Below are 16,884 nucleotides of genomic sequence, written 5' to 3' on the forward strand. Positions count from 1 at the left end.
CACAGCCTAGGGGGCCCTCCAGGGAGCTCCCTGTAATGGATGCAACAGATCCTAATTCCTGGTGCACAAACACTGCTCCTACTAAAATAATCTGTCCTGACCACAGCTGCACAACAGCCCAGAAGAGAAGGCTCTTCACTTCTCACCTGAGCAGCACAGCAGTAAGGCGAGACCCAAGGAGCAGAGATGCCTCAAGGTGAACGAGCAGAAGAGCAAAATGCAGGATGACAAATCCTGGAACAGTGATGCAGAAGGACAAATTCAGGGAACACACAGCAGGAGCTTTGCACATCAGTTCCCTGTTCCAACACCCATGGAAAGAAAATCTATCATACAAGGAGGGACCTCAGAACAGCACAATTCTCAGAGTGCAAGAACAAAACAGCCACTGAAAGGCTCAGCTTTAGCACTAAATCCTGCCCCCAGGTAAAATTAATTGATTATATTACTAGAGACAACATCTTCTGTAATAGGAACCCCACCAAAATCAAATAATGACAATGACATCCTGAGTGAGAAAATTAGTGTGGTTAAATATTGCCATGAGGTAACTGCTTTTGGCAAAAAAACCAAAACCAACAAAACCCAACCTGTTATGGTAAGGTGATTTCTTTCTAAAATACTCAATTCAAACTAGATCAGATGCCTGCATTGCATTCATTATTCACACACATCTTTCAGCTGAGGATCTGATGTCTTCAGATGTATTGATCTACCCCATAGGAAAAACTTGCCTGGAGAAGGGACCAGGTATTAGTAGACTTTCATTTATGGCATTGAATTTGCAGAATAGGTGTTGGAAATTTCAAACTAAAACCACCACTCTCTTGTCATTATTTTAGTCCACTTTTTCTCCTGTCAAATTAAGACATTTCTACATGAGTCTTAAACTGAACCAACTAATCAGAGTAGAGAGCCCTGTTTCTCTGCTCTCCTGGTGTACAAGGCTGTCCCATACTGATGCTGGCCACCAGAAACTGGATCTGTTAATTCCAGTTCCAGGACTGGCCAAGGTCTGTCAGCCTGTTTTCATGGACTTCCTGACTTGACAATTTTTACCTCCAATTTCAAATGGGAATTTCTTGTAGTCATAAGCAACTATTTGGCATAATAAAAGCATGATTTCTGATAAGACTTAAAAACCTACATGAAATCTCAAACAATTGTTATTAACAATGCACAAACACAGCAGAAGGCCTGGGAAATATTCCAGAAACACCCTCACTGGACCAGACAGGAAACATTCACTACCAGGATGAATGAGGTCCACACACTTAGTGTGGAGAGGACAGACTTGTCAGAATATTTTGAGTTTCCTTTTGAAGCCAGTTGTTAAGTCACTAAGGTATCCAGCCTCACCCCCTAAACCAGCCACTTCCAAAGCAGTCAGCAAAAGGAATCTTTAAATAGGAGTCATGTTTGTGTTGTCTTTGGGTTTGTTATTAAAAAGAAATAAGGAGGGAAAACTTGGCTTATCTTTCAGATGTCTTAGCCTTAAACTTCTTCCAAAGTGAAAGATAACTATCTGAAATTGTAAACATCACACACTTAAGGGATAATGCAGAATCCTCATTTTGGGAAAAAAAAACCCTAACAATAAAACCTCCTGCAACAATGCTAATACTATTCTCATTTTTCTTGTTAACAAATAATAACTTCAGTTACTGAAAAAAAAATTATTCATTAATGATGCTTTTGAAAAACCCACAAGGTAAAACTGTGCTAATTTTTCCTTATAAATATCTGCCTTCCTTCCTTCCTGCACTGAAAAACTCTCAGTGTGCTTATCAAATTTCAGGGTGAATGATAACACACTATGGAATTCTGTTTAATAGAATCACTGGTGGTTTTTATGGACACTCTGCATATGGAGTAACTTCTTACATGAACTTTTAAATATACTCCTAAAGCTATACTTCAAAGTTCAAATAGAGTGAAATTTCAACTTCATATTAAAACCAGTTGGATTTTTATGGACTGAAAAATGCTGGTAAAGTCCATACAGTCACATCCCATCGCAGGATATGCACCAACTTCAATAAAGCTCCAGCGTTTTAAGATTTAAGGAGATTCTAATTAATTACTAGGACAAATAGCTTTCTTTTTTTTATTTTTATTTTTTTTTTAGTGTCTAGTAACACCTAAACAAGCAATGAGTGATGGATGCTCCCATCAAAAATGTTTATACAGTAGTCTGGGCATGAGAAATTATCCCAGCAGATTGCAGAGGAAAGTGACAGCAAGAGCTATTGCTTCAGGAGTGTAGACTGTCATTCCTCCTCCAAGTGACATTATAAATCAGTGTCTCCAAGTATTCCATCTAAGGAATGCTGCTCCAGCCATGAAAGAAGCTGCAGAAATGCCAGAGGTGGTGGAACAGTGGGAGACTGCAGGTGGTGACATGACTGTCCCAGATGTGACAGTTGTAGGGACACTGAAAGCTTCAGTTTCAGTTGTTGATCACAGGTATTGTAGTAAGGTAGAAAAATCATAAAGAAAGGCTTCATAAAATCAAGGCTGCTCTCCTGGAATCAGTGACTGGCCTTGTCGAGCTAGCCCTTTGCAAGTTCCCACGTGAAAGCAATCCTGGTGTGAGCAGTTCATTAGCACAACAATCTATTCCTGGGTGAAAAACAACCACCACCTCTATAAACTGTTTTTACACTCTTAGATAGAAAAATTAAAACTATCTCTCACAAACAACTTTTCCTGCACATACACACTGGAGGTTTGAGTGCCCAAGGAATACAGAACAACAACTTGTTACAAACCAATAAGTAATTGGCAAGAAAGCTACTGACCAACTGGAGTCACACACAGGTCTGTAAAATTGTGTAAAAAGGAATTATGTGAATAAAGAAGGGCTTTTTTTTTTCCACCATGAAAAAAAAATAGAGTCCCATGTGATTTATTCCCATAATAGGCCATTTTTAAGGTGTGATTGAGGCAAGACTCATCTTTTCTGAAAACTTGTAGCTACATATTATATAGCTAATGTAGCTAATATGTGGCTACATATTATCTTTTGATTAAAAACTACAGTTTCCCCACCTGCTCTAAGCAGGGAACCCAGCGCTGCCCAGCCGTGCAGATTTCAGACCCCTCTGATCCCAGCGCGGCCCCGCAGGTGCTGGTTTGGCCCTGCTGGCTTTGTACTGCACAGGTGAATATTGGTTTGTGTCTGTGCCTCGCTCGGGCTGGCACTGCCCCACCAGAGCCCCACCCTGTGCCTGGGGCTGCTGGGAAGGAAGGAAGGAGTGAAACTGGTCTCTCACCCAGCAAATCTGAACTTCCTGCTGTTATAGATGGATAACGAGATGACTGGCTCTTGTAATTAAAAGATAACTATTGTGCAAATATTAAGAAAAGCTTTATTGATGTATAGTTATGTTATTGCAGTTTAGATGTCCTCTGCTCTCCCCATGGTTCCCTTTTCCCCCTGTACTGTTGCCATCAGACAGCCTGGGCTGTCTAGGACAGGGAGAAGAAGGCGTGCACGTGTGTGCCTTGCATGGGGCAGTGGGGAAGGGCAAAGCTTGGTGCTTAGGGGGTGGGCATGGCAACACCTGACTCCAATCGAGCTACAAGAAAGCAATCTCCACTGATAAATGGCAAAGAAGAGCTGACTGATGGATTTTGGAGGGGCCAGGGCTGGCTGATGCAACCCCCGGGGGTATAAAAGACTGAGCACCCATCTTGAAGATCAACCAGCCACGTGGTATCCACGAGGGCAGTTCCCAGCACTGCAACTTTTTCCTTATGTAGTCCTTTTGTTGTACTTTTGTCAAAGTTTAATAAACCTTTTCAAATTTTCAAAGTGAGCAGTTGTTTCTCACATAACCAAGCACATCCCCACGCCCACTGCACACAGAGCTGAGTGCTGGGTGCCATGGGCAGGTGAGGCACACAGGGGAGGCTGCCCTCCACAGGGGAGGCTGCCCTTGTCACTTGGCTCAAACCATTTTGTTTCCATTCTCAGCTGGTGCAGCTGCCTGGGAACAGGCTGCCCTCACCCCACATCCCTCTGCCAGGTCTGCAGGAGGAGTTCTCAGCTGAGGAACTTTCCTGGCAGGATGGCTCCTGCTCTCTGGGCTCACTGGGGAGCATGAGTCCCCTCATTTTTGCTGTGGAATGAGACCACACACAGGGAGTGGGGCAATGTGAATTGGTGACAGTCACAAATTCAGACACTGTAGGTAGCAGGAGGTATCTGTAGCTCCTCCAAGCACCTCTGCTCTCCTTTCTCCACATATTTTGGTCAATTACCCAAAATAATCCGACACAGACAGCTGAGCATCTCCTGCACCAAATGCTTACTGTGTGTGCAATTGATAAGTTTTCTTTTTAACTCTTTCAGCATTTATATTTCAATATAACTGGCCAATATACTCCTGCTTCCATAATCTAAGATACCTCACATGCTTGCCAGGTAGTCAGTCAGGGAAAGCAGCAAAGTTCTCAGATCATTACATTCCTCTAATTACTGATGCATGTGTTACGGGCACATTTTGGGTAAAGAGAAAGGAAAAAAAAAAGTAATTTGTTTCTTTCAAGCTCCCTTGTCTTTCTGAGGAATGCCCAGAAGAGCCAGCTGGCACTCACAAACTCTCACTACTTATTGCAAGACAAATGTTTACTTCCTTTATGAAGTGCTAAAGTAGCACATCACTGACAGTTTAATACCAGGACCAAAAGCAATTTCCTGCAGAAATCAAAAAAGTAACCTTGATTAAAACAATCAAGAACCAATTTTGAGACACTGAGTTATCTGCTGAAAAAAGGAAGACTAAAATTGAGCTCAAATTTATTTCTCTTCTATGGTAGCATCCTAGATTTCACTGAACAGGAAAATAAAGTTTCTGTTAATTAACTGCTTGGGAGTTTAACTAGTGCACTGCTGCTAAATGACACTCAGTGCTGATTCAGAGGGTGGTGGGGGTTTCTAACATGATGTTGTGAACAATCAATCGATTTCACATTCTAATAGATGTAGGACTTCCTTGTGTTTCCTATGTCATGAATACTCATCTCCCAGTGCTGCAAAGCTTTCTATTGCCCTGTTGTTTACTGTAATTGTGAGCCTAATTTTGAGAACACTTTTATCCAGTTTCAAGCTCATTAGCTGCTACACCAAGCCTGCTATAAGAAATTTGTGTTCCATGGGGATGGAAAAAAACCCACAGAAACAAAACCCAAACAAAATGCATCCAACCAAAAAAGGGCAATCTTTTTCAGTGCAAGACATGAACAAGAACAGAGTTGTACCAAGGTACACCCAGCTCATCTGTGGTCTCTCAGACTGATGCACACACACTGCACCCATTCCCCAACTCTGTACCAGAACTAGGAGGAGCTGAGATCCAAAGGTGGCTGTAAACCAGCACAGTTCGAAAATTTATTATCTTGGAAAACACATAAAATCAAAGTCAGCAAAGAAGAAAGCACCCCAAAATATTAAACCCTGGAAGTATTCACACTCACTATTTCTTCTGTGGTTTTCTGACAGTTTAACAGTTTCTGAGAAACTTTGATCCCTTGCCAATTGCTTCCTTTTCCCCGGATCCAGGGCAGCTTGCTGCAACCATTTCCTTGGTCTTCCAGCACCTCCCTTTTCCCAACTTCCTTTACCTTTTTACTCTGAGGCTCACTTTAGGATATGGAGACCCTGTAAATACATATTTATGCTTCTGTTCTTGCTCTGTAGCAGTATTTATCCATCTTTTCCATAGTAAGTCCATTATTTGATACATTCACAATTTGAAATGTGCTAATAAATTAAACAAAGGCGACAGAAAATATTATTCCTTGCATTTGTTATTACCAAGTTGCCATTGTAACTAAAATTCTTGAGTTTCTATAAATTGATAGGAGCAAAACAAAGTAACAGATTCAGGGTGCTCGGTTGTTCCAGTTTTATAAATAAGAAACTGAAAGGATGCTCAGAGAGCTCAAGACAGTAAAGGCTGCATTAAACTTTTTTCCTCAGGTGATCTTAACCCAGAAATTATTTTGTTCTACTCAACAGAGACTCTGAGAATCAGGAATTCAGAGCTGACAGGATTATTTTTATGTTTACACTTCTAGCCTATTTCAGATAATTAGAATGGTAGAGGAAAAATCCACCAGGGAGAGTTGAAAGCTTCAAACCAGTTTTTCTTTAAAAGGTGATTTATCTGTGTAGACTGAATTACAGCTGCTTCACAGAAACGTGGCCAAGGCTGGCAGCTGTGTCACTGCCAAAACCAGACAGTAACACAGGGCTGGCAGCAAAACTGGGGGTCAGTGGTGACACACCGTGAGGGCTGTGGCAAACCCTGCCCTGAGGCACCTGACAGAGAAAATGTGCTGGTCTAAACTGAAAATCCTGCCCAGAGACAGGAAAGAGCCATTCTCCCAAAAGGCATCGCAGCAGGATCACAAGAACAATATTCTCAGGACTGAGGAGGAAGAGGAGACTCACCTAAATCCTCAAATGGAGAAAAGGAAAAAAAAGGGGAAAAGATGGGGGAAAAACACTGAGGAAAAAGGCAGGGAAGAGAGAAGGGGAGAAGGGGAAAAAGAAGGGGGGAAAAAGGGGGGGGAAGGGGGGAAAAGGGAGGCGAGGAAAGGAAGGGTGAATGGAAAAGAAGGGGAAAATACGAAGGAAAAAAGAGGGGGAAGAAAAAAGGGGGGTAAGGGAGGGGAAAGGGGGGAAAGGAAAAGAAGGAAAAAAGGAAAAAGGAGGGGAAATGGGGGAAAAAAGAAAAGAAGGGGAAAAGAAGAAGGAAAAAGGGGGGATAAAAAGGGGTGTGGGGGAAAGGCAGGAAAGAAGGTGGGGAAAAAGGAGGGGGGGAAAAAGGAATTGGATGCAGGGTAACTTGCTAAGTAACTAACATGTAAATAGGTGAACTTTGCTTACACTTGAGGGTGTGGGCTAATCAGCAACCAATAAATTGATTTCTAAGCACTTCTTCCTGTGGCCTCAGGACATGAACTAAACCAGGTTGAAAATAATTTTAAAGATCTAATTAACTTATTAGCTTGAACTAAAAAAAGGTCTCTTCCTCATCACAAACAGCTGTAGGAGCCACAACAAAGCAATGTGGATGTTTTTCAGAAATCTAGAAAAGAGGGAAAAACTGTCAGGGCAGCAGGATCTCACTCAGAATCCAGTGTCACACCCAATGGTGACAATTCACCCCTCAGGGATGGCAGGTAAATTACAGAATACTGGGAAATACCTACTGCACATCCTTTAGTGAAAATATGTGGACTAGAGCTTCAAAACCACAGAAACTCTGCAAACTGCAAGAAAAGAGTTTTCTTGCAATACCATTCATTCAGAGAGTATTTTTAGAGATAAAGAAATTGTAAGAAGATAGGGGAGAATCTACTGAGATTCAGCCTGGGCATCACAGTCTACAAGCTACCAAGGCACAAAATATCTTTGAGAAACTCACCTGGGATAGGAATTCCTATGAATTCTTTATACAACTTAAAGGCATTGCCCCTGTGCAATTAAGCCAAGAGCCCTGAAACTCCCCTGGGTACCTCTTGCCCCACTAACACAATATCTTTCTTTAGGAACTCCACATAGCTCCAATATTATTCAAGACAGTAATTATTTTTGTTTTCATTCAACCAATTCTATGCAATCAAACATACTTCATAAGCATGCTGCTGGCAGTGTCTGGAATTAATGAAAAGAACAATACCAAAATGCAAAACTAACCAGATAGTCTGGATGAATACGGTGGCTATTAAGAAATGATGAGTCCAGATTCCTGCAGACAATTAATCAAGAACTCAGGCTAAATGAGGGAACAATAGTTAGGGGCAACAGTGGATTACAAACCCTGAGATAATACTCTTGAGAGGGCAGTGAGGGAACCAGCTGATTGCTGGAACACCCTCACCCACCCTAACCTGAATGTAGTCCAGGCTCCTGAGAGAAATGAGAATCACCCCAAAGAGGGCAGGAGAACAAGCACCAAAATAAGACTTGGGTCACTCTCGCTGCGTGGGATGTAGCCTGGGGGGAGGAATCCTGAGCACACAAAGAGATAAGAGATAAACACACCAGGGCTTATGTCAGGAGAGACCAGAAGTGTTCCTTCTCTGCCTGGTGGATAATCAGCACTGCACCAGGAGTTACTTTGTCACTACAGTGACAGATTCTTCACTAATGTTAAGGAACATTAGTGCAATATGGGGAGAGAAATACCATTTCCAGCAGTTGTTTATCACTAGGGAACAGCATGTAGGCACACAGTTAACACCTCTGGAAGGGTTTAGGAATAGAAAAAGGCACAGTGTAATTTTATTATTAAAATTATTATTAGTTTTGAGAACATGACACAATGTCCTAACTTGTAGCTTTTAGATATATTTTTATATACACATATATATATACACATATATGTATAAACATATATACATATACACATATATGTAAAAACATATATACATATACACACTACTACAACCTTTAGAGTTCGGGTTTGGAGTTTGTTTGGGATTTTTGCTTTGAGTATTTAGATTTTTTTTTAATCAGTACAGCATAAGGGCAGATTAATTTAATTTAGATTTTTTTCATAGATTATTATAGTTTCAAAGCTGAGGACTACAAGCTTCAAGAATTTACAGTTATACCACTATGAATTCAGCAGAAATAAACCCTTAATCATTTTTATTTCAAGCCTTATTTAAAATACTCATTTTCCTCTCCTGATAACACGTTCTTATTTATTGTTAATGTGGTAATAAGTGTTCAATAATTCCTTCTTACTCTGTCTGCATTCAACAGACAGATTATAATATCAAAGAGAAAATGATAAAAGTGGGCCAGCATTTGAAGTGGCCATGTATCTTTATGATTTTTTTTGGTGTTTGCATTTAAAGGTCAGTCCTACCTAAACTTTGAGAGCCAGGAGGTGGAAGCAGACCTCCCAAGTGGCATTGTAGACTTCCAGCCCACTGAAAAAGTGGAATAGCAGTTGGATAAAATAAAGTCCAAAACCACAGCTGCCCCATGTAGATTTTACCTATGTGTTATATAAACCAATTTTGTGTTTTCCTGGCCCAGCTTCAAAGTTATTTTTCCTCTTTGGAGGATAAGAAGACCTTAGACAAGCAGTTGGTTCTTCTTGGGGTATTGTTAAACACTGGAATTATGGGAGATGAAAAAATGTCTGCTGTCCCTTAAGCAGAGCCTGGTTTTGCCATCAGAAATGCTGAGTTTGGGTATTATTTAAGAATATTTTACATTTCCATGCTCATCTCACAAAGTTTCTTAGTGACCAGTGACATCTGTTATGATCTCAGTGAGATCTGAGGCTGAAGTTTGATATGGAATTGTGGCTCTCCATTTGTTTGAAGCTTTAAGGCTCAGAACTTGAGGGAATATTTCCAAAGCTTTGTCAATGCCCAGAGCCAAAATCTCCTCTCCAAAACAAGAGAATGAGTAAAACCTTTGGGTAATAAACACAGTGACACTGATGTATTTTTTAATAACCTAAACACTTCATTTAATACTTTGTTGGGCCTGACAATGAAATTGCCAGCTACTTATTCACACAGTCCACCAAATCCCAAGATACAGGCTTCTGTTAATCCTCTGAAACTTCTGTACTACATTTTATAATCCATTCACTACACTAACAACTAACTTGCCAAAAAGCAATAATCTTCCTGGTTTTCAGTATTTCTGTCTCAGCTGGAAGAACACTCTGCCCATCGTGCTTGTGAGGAGACTCACAAACCACAGCTATCCTGCCATGGCAGAATGAAACCCTGAACTCCAGCCTTGCAGAGGGGGGGACAAAAAGCTGGAAAGTGATCCATTTCAGAGAAGACCTCAAAAAAAACCCTGCCAATCTCTGTAAGGTCACTTCAGTGCTCTCATTGTTTATAGAGCTTACATATTTAATATGAAGAATGTATAATACCGCTAGAATCGTCACTTTTAATAAACATCTATTAAAATGAAAGTTGAAATTAGTAACAATAATGAAGTATTGTAAATTAGTTGTTACTTCTCACATAGCAGGTGGTACAAGAAACCAAAAAGTTTTCTTCTCTGTCCCTGTAATCTGGCACCCACACCAGTTAGAGCTGAGGATGGTTTCAAAGAAACACCTTAACCTCCATCCAGGTGAATGGTCTGAGCTCCCAATTTCCACAGCAGCAGTGTTACATAGGAAATAAAGCAGCAGGAGCCACAAACCTCTGCACAAGGTGCTCCGAAGTGCATCTGAAGCCTCCCTCAAGACAGGCAGCAGCTCCCGTGCAGCTCAGGGAGGGATCAGTGTTTGGCAGAGTCCTGCCTTAGACAATGGTTGGAAAGTTAAGTTTTTGTCCTTTGTTTTTCCTTTTCCCAAACATAAACTTCATTTGCAGCTTCCAGCCAATGGGAGCTTTTCAGTTGTAATATTTTCACTCATTTAAACCTTCAGTGCCCTCCATGTGCACAGGTCTATGTTAAATTAAATTTGATCAAGTGCTGCCTTGACTGTTTCACACTGTTTGACCTCAGTTGAGCTACAGAAATTGGCCATAATTCAGGGTCTTCCAGTCATCACAATTACATCTCATAAAAGCATTTTTGCTTTCTGTTTATCTTAAATGGATTATAAAATTGAGTGGGGCAAGCACACATACACTGAACTATTTGACTTAAGGACAATTTAAAAGAGAGATGAAAATTAGATAATGCTTTTTCTGTTGCACAGTGTAGGATTAAATGGTTTGTCACTTTCTACTTCAATAAAGTGAATGATTTCAAATAATGCTGCTAACATCAATATTCAGTGGAGTACTAAATTGGCTTTTCAAAATATTGCTCACATATTTACAAAAACCATAAAAGCTCATAATTCTCCCTGTTCTCTCTTTGCTGTTACATTCCATCCATTAAGTCCCTGAGACATCCATTCCACAGCAAGACAGAGTTGATGTCATTCATACACAGCCATTTTTCTAAAATTAATTTGGTTCCTGCGCAGCCAGTGTGTCAGCTCTCATAAAAAGCAATTACACCACACCACAGAAGAGTTCTCAGACATGTTTTTTTTTTTGAAAGCTACCAAGAATTTAACTTTCTATATGGGAAATTTTACTTAACTTTATAATATAGCTTCATCTGGACACCTTTATACCTTTGCTGATCTGTTTAAAGGTTTAAACTTCGGAGCTGTTACCTGGAGCAGCCACAGCTCCATAGGGATCACCAGCATTGCTGGTTCCATTTGTACCTGAAAAATCACAATTCCTGACCCCCAAAAATAAACATTTCATGTTGTTCTTGACGTCCAAGTTATCTCAAAGTAAGTTCCTAACCTGCCTACCCTCTCTGATGCATTTGAGTCACAGCCTCCATGCCTCTGTATTACTGGCAATATTATATCCTGAAGGTGAAGGAGAGATGAACTCCAACCTCAGCATCCACCGAGCCTTGAGCTTCGTTTGTAATGGTGCTGATGCTCATTTAAATTGCTTAAAACATTTGTTCAGTTTGTTCTTATGCTCTAAGATAAGCATAAGAACAAAACTGATTTGAACATAGTAAAATCAGTAAAGCAAAAGTGTCTTCAGTGAACGCTGAATCTGCAAAGGAGGAAAAATCTGTGTGAGGAACCACAGCACAAAGAGTTCAGTGAAATCTAGGATCTTCCCAGCTTCCATCAGCCCAAGTGTTTTGGTGTTTCACCTGCCCCATGGTCTGGGCAGGTGAGAGAGAATGTACCTGGTGATCTCCAGTGTGACTGGTTTAAATACACTGTCCCAGAAACAACCAAAGAGAAAGCTCAGCTCCCAGTGCCCCTGCCCCATCCTGGGAGCTGTTCAATTCTCTGCTGGCAGTGTGTTTGTTTTAGAATCTGCTCAAGTTCATTCTTCAATTTTCATTTTCAGTTCTCTCATACTGTATTTTTCTTTCTGACATTTTTGTTATTTTATTAACTGCTATGCATTAAAGTGACAGACTGCAAGAAAACAAATGGACACTAAGATGAAGCACAGCCAAAATTCTGGAACACTGGTGAGATTGTTGAAGGTGATGAAGGAAGAGAGAGTTGCAAATGACTCTTCTGCAGAGGAGCATAGCCAGAGCTCAGAGCAGGAATCCAAGGACACTGCCCAGAGCCATCAGCAGCACACTCCTTGGAGGATCATCTGATCAGATCCTTCCATGGAATGGGAGTTGCCAGCACTGCAATCATCACTAGAGTGCATGTGGCAGACAGCTCCTAAATGCTTTCTTTAAATTGACCTGTGTATATTCTGGTCTGAGTGAGAAAATTTCAGAAAAAAAAATTTCGTAGACTATATATTAAAATTATCTTTTATGTTTTACCCAATTGCTTGAACTCTGGAGCTGTTGGAATTCAGTTTCTTGTTCCTTTCAATATGAAAACTAGGTTTAATAACGGTTCATTAATTATACTGTTAGTTACAGAGGACAATGTCCTGTGATAGCATTTTTAAGCTCCAGACCACACCAACTAAACCTTAAAATCTTCTGGACCAACACCAGTTTTCACAGACATAAAATCTATGGGTTTTTTTAGATATGCAAAAGCTAAACCAAGTTCCTCTGTTAAATGTTGTGTAGAAGCCTAAAAGCAGAGGGGGCAGATGGAGCTGGTGTCCAGGCTGGGAGGGGGATCAGGGCAGGGACAACCTGCCCAGGGAAGTGATGGAAGAGCTCAGCTGTGTCTCCTGTCCCTCCCATTGAGATGTTTTGGCTATGTGGGTACAGTGGAAGCAGTCAATAAAATCCATTTTAGCTGCAGGAAGCATCAGAAAAGCCCTGCAGTCATTCTGCACATTGATCCACGTGCAAACAGAAAAGGTGCATCTTTGCACTGCAGTGAAAGCTCTGCACCTCAGTCACTGGCACACTTGGGGATGGGAGGACATCTAGGAGCCCACTGGGTGCATGGGATAAGTCATGTAAATGTTTTGATTTTTCTGAGTCAAGTTTCTCAACACAAGCTGCAATATTCAGCTACTGTAACCAGCAGGAAAGGCTGATAACACAGTGCCCAGAATTCCCAGCACTGGGGCCAAATGGATCCACGTCCGTTCTTGGAGTTTATGGGCATTTACTTCATCGTGGTCATTCCAAGAAGCACTGAAGGAATTTCTGACTTCTGAGAATAAGGCTTCACGTCAACTTTTCAGTGTAAAATGATTACAAGTAAATTATCTATTTAGCTCAGAATTAACTGCAAAAAGTATAGTTATCCAGTAATATTATGAAATATAATGTCCCCAAGACTTGCTATGAATTATTTATGGACCCCTTACTGAGCAGGAGGAGAAGAGGAGGGTATTAAAATCACCAAGTCCCATGGAGTTACAAGCAGCTATGGTTTTTTCCTGTCCATTTGACCTGACCTCTCCAAACTTCCTCAGCCCATGCTCAAATTCCAGCAGTTAAAAGCTCCATCTTGACTGTTGTTAGAGAGTTTTATGTGACATTAAAGCCCTCCTCTCCTGCAGCATTCCTGACCAACAAGCTATAAATGACCATCCTAAGGAGGATTTTAGCAGCTTATTCCCATACTTGCAGTTCTTAGAAACTGGAAAGACCTTGGATAAGTGACTTAGGGTTAAGGGGGCCAAAGGAGGACCCTGTGTCATGATCCATCCTGAGGGTCACACCTTAAGTGTTTATGTGCATTTTGTTCCCTTTGATTTTCCAGCTGAAAGGATGTGTCCTCCTCCCCCAGAGGCTGTGACTCAGAAAAAAACCCACTCAAAATACATCTGACAATTCAACATACTGCCATTCCAACTCCCTGAAAGCCACACACAACCTCTGAAACCTATATATTAAAGACAAAGATAATAACCACTGCTGTCATTCTATTTATCTAAAAATAAATCAGTTTCTTGTAGAAAGTGATAAGCATTGATAATAACTAAAAAATAAACAAACTCTTCCTAGAGAGCACACCATTTCTGCATTACTGAATTTTTTTTTTCCACACTACTCTTTTTCATCAGCTCATGTTCTTATCTGCAGCATCTATCCAAGGGTAACTGATGTTTGCAGGGAAAAAAAGTCTCTATCAGTACTTGCACAGAAGTTCAATACATACAAAATTTATCTTGGTAATAGCAAAGAGAAAAGGAGAACATTTTGCTCAGTCAATATCTCGTACAATAATTTGATAACAGGGGCCAAGCCTGAGCTTATTGTGCTTCCAAACAAGATAGGCAATAAAAAATCAAGGACACTGGAGCCAGGGACTGTTTCCTAACACTTCAGCAAATGAATTCTGAACATTAGTATTCTGGCAGTGCTGCAGTTGATGGATCCACACAAGAGATGACATTTTGCTATCTGCAAAACTCACTGAAGTGATAGCTGTTGTACATTTTGCAGGGACTAGTACCTCATAAGAAAGAGCTGCAAATAACACTTGAAAAGTCCATGTCATGTGTGCAGTTCTCTGACTGTGCACCAGAGCTGGCAAACTTCCCAAGACATGTTAATGGCTAAAGCAGGGCTAATGGAAGGGCAGTGTGATGGGCTGCTTGGGGCTCTCCTGTGCAGGAGCTGGACTTTGATGCTGCCAGTGCATCCCTTCCAACTCAGGATATTCTGTAATTACATTATTCATTGAAGAGATGGAATATTTTCCTATTATGCTGTGTACTTTCCCCAGCTGCAGGACAGCAGCCACAAAGGCTGCAGACACCAAAATATTTTAAGCCCATTGTGTTTCTCTTGTACTTTTATATCAGTGCAAAGTGACAGAAGCAGCAGCATTAGAAGAGATGACACTTTATTACTCCTGTGAGAATGATTTTCACTGCTCCTTTCCCACACATCATGTAATGCTTACCCCATTTCCACCACTAAAAGGATTTTTTACCTTTTTTGGTCAGGGTTAGGTGGGACACACTCCTCAAAGTACATTTTAACACTTTTTACAGACTTGCTATGTATTTGATCTATCTTAAATTCTTAACAGAGGTTAAAAAGGTGGGAACTTAAGAAAAAACAATCTCATGCTAAGATCAGTCAAGAACCAATTCTCATGTAAAAAGCACCTACCAGAGCCAGTGTGGTGATTTCAAACTCTGTGAGATCATCTGTCTAGGTTTTCTTATGCTTTATACTTCTGAAAAAAAAACATCTTCTGAACAATTATTCTTATTTTAAAGATGCCTATCAAACCTAAAGTAGAAATCTTGTAGCTCTCTTTCCATAGTTAAGCACTACTTTTATAGATGGAGGAATACAGCTCGGCATCAAGAACTTGCAATAGAGCAGCCTTAAAATAAAACTAAATTAAGGGAAACCTCTAAGTTATAATTAATTTGGTGAAAGCAGCAATTAAAACTGAGTCTTCCACATCAAAATCTCATACCACCCTCTACCACTATTAGTTTCATCAGAAACTGATAAGTCCCAGAAACAAATGAGTCAGCAGCCAGCACATGGAAGAATTCAGCTGTGGGAATGAACAGCTGGTAAATGTGCCTGGTCAGTTGTTGACCATTTTTAGGTCAACTGTCATAAAAACCCACTCTAGCCACAAGTCATACACAGATTAAAGCACAAGAAAACAGGTGGATGATCAATTTCTCTCATTATCATCAGTGGATAAGTGTTCGGACTGCTATCTGTTAACAGAGTCTCATAATTACTCTAGGTGATCACCTTCCCTGAAAGCACAACTCAGCCTGTTGCATCTTGCAGTGCAGCTGACTAATTGTGCTCCTACCCAAGGAGAGTCAGTTACAGGAGTGGTAAATCAAATACAGTTCTGTTTGCTTTTCATTAGTTTTCAGAGATTTGCATTAATTAAGTTACTGATTATCAGAATGAACAAGACTCCTAAGGCTAAGATTTTACATGAGTCATCTCACTTTCAACTCAGGGAGCCAAAACCTGCAGTGCCTACATATTGTTCCATAGGAAGATAATGGAATCTGGCATCTGATGCCACCCTTCTCTTTATAGTTACATCACACTATTGTATTTCCCTCAACACAGCAGAAATCAAAAAGGGCAATCTTTGTTTATAGTTCCAAACCACTTCTAATAAAGTGAACCAGAAAGCTCTTTTGTTTTTGGCAGTGAGAAGTGGGGAGGGTGGGGATGGAATGTCACACTGAAAAGCTTTGCTCAAGGTACCTCTACAGGTTGCTTGATCCATCCTTGGGGCCCTTTTCTGGAGCAGCCCTTCCTGTTGATCTCACAACCCTTCTGTGGGTACCATACCTCCCAGAAGGCAAGGCTCCCTCCCTCACATCCCTTCAGGGCTCCACTCTTGCAGTGAAGTGTTCTAACTGAGCATTTCAGTTCAGTTTACTTTAGGGAGAGAGGCACCCCAACAGCAAATACACAAATGAGTATAAAACTAGGCAGGATCACAGTTTCCCTCTTGTGCAGAAAAAACCAGCTCATTTAAGCAGGGATTTTTGGTACATACACAGGATTTTTTGCACAGATGAAAATTCCTAGTGCTGTGATTCCTAGCGTATTGTACAGACACTATGGAAAGCAAGACAATAATTTAATGAGTTTTTCCCAGGTAAGTTGTAGCTCTTAAAGAGAAGTAACCAAAGGAGCCATGCACCTAAAATAGCCAACGAGCCTGTTTTCCTTAAACCTGTGTCTGCCCAAGAAGCAAAACAGGTGAGAACATCTTAGACCTCTCAAGAGCATGAATGAGTGGTGGCTTAAATGCTATCATGATAACAGATATGTAGGATAAAAGGCACAACTCTCCTCCCCTCCCTCAACACTGCTGGCCCCAGGGGAAACCCTCAATTCTGCAAAGCCCTCAAACCAAGGTGACAAAACCCTACTAGACACCTACAGTCAGTAAAAAATGAACTGCAAGGGTCTCATGGCTGATGGTCATGAAGCAGTCACATGCTACT

This window comes from Pyrgilauda ruficollis, unplaced genomic scaffold (assembly GCF_017590135.1).
Source record: "Pyrgilauda ruficollis isolate IOZ18807 unplaced genomic scaffold, ASM1759013v1 scaffold86, whole genome shotgun sequence".
NCBI lineage: Eukaryota > Metazoa > Chordata > Aves > Passeriformes > Passeridae > Pyrgilauda > Pyrgilauda ruficollis.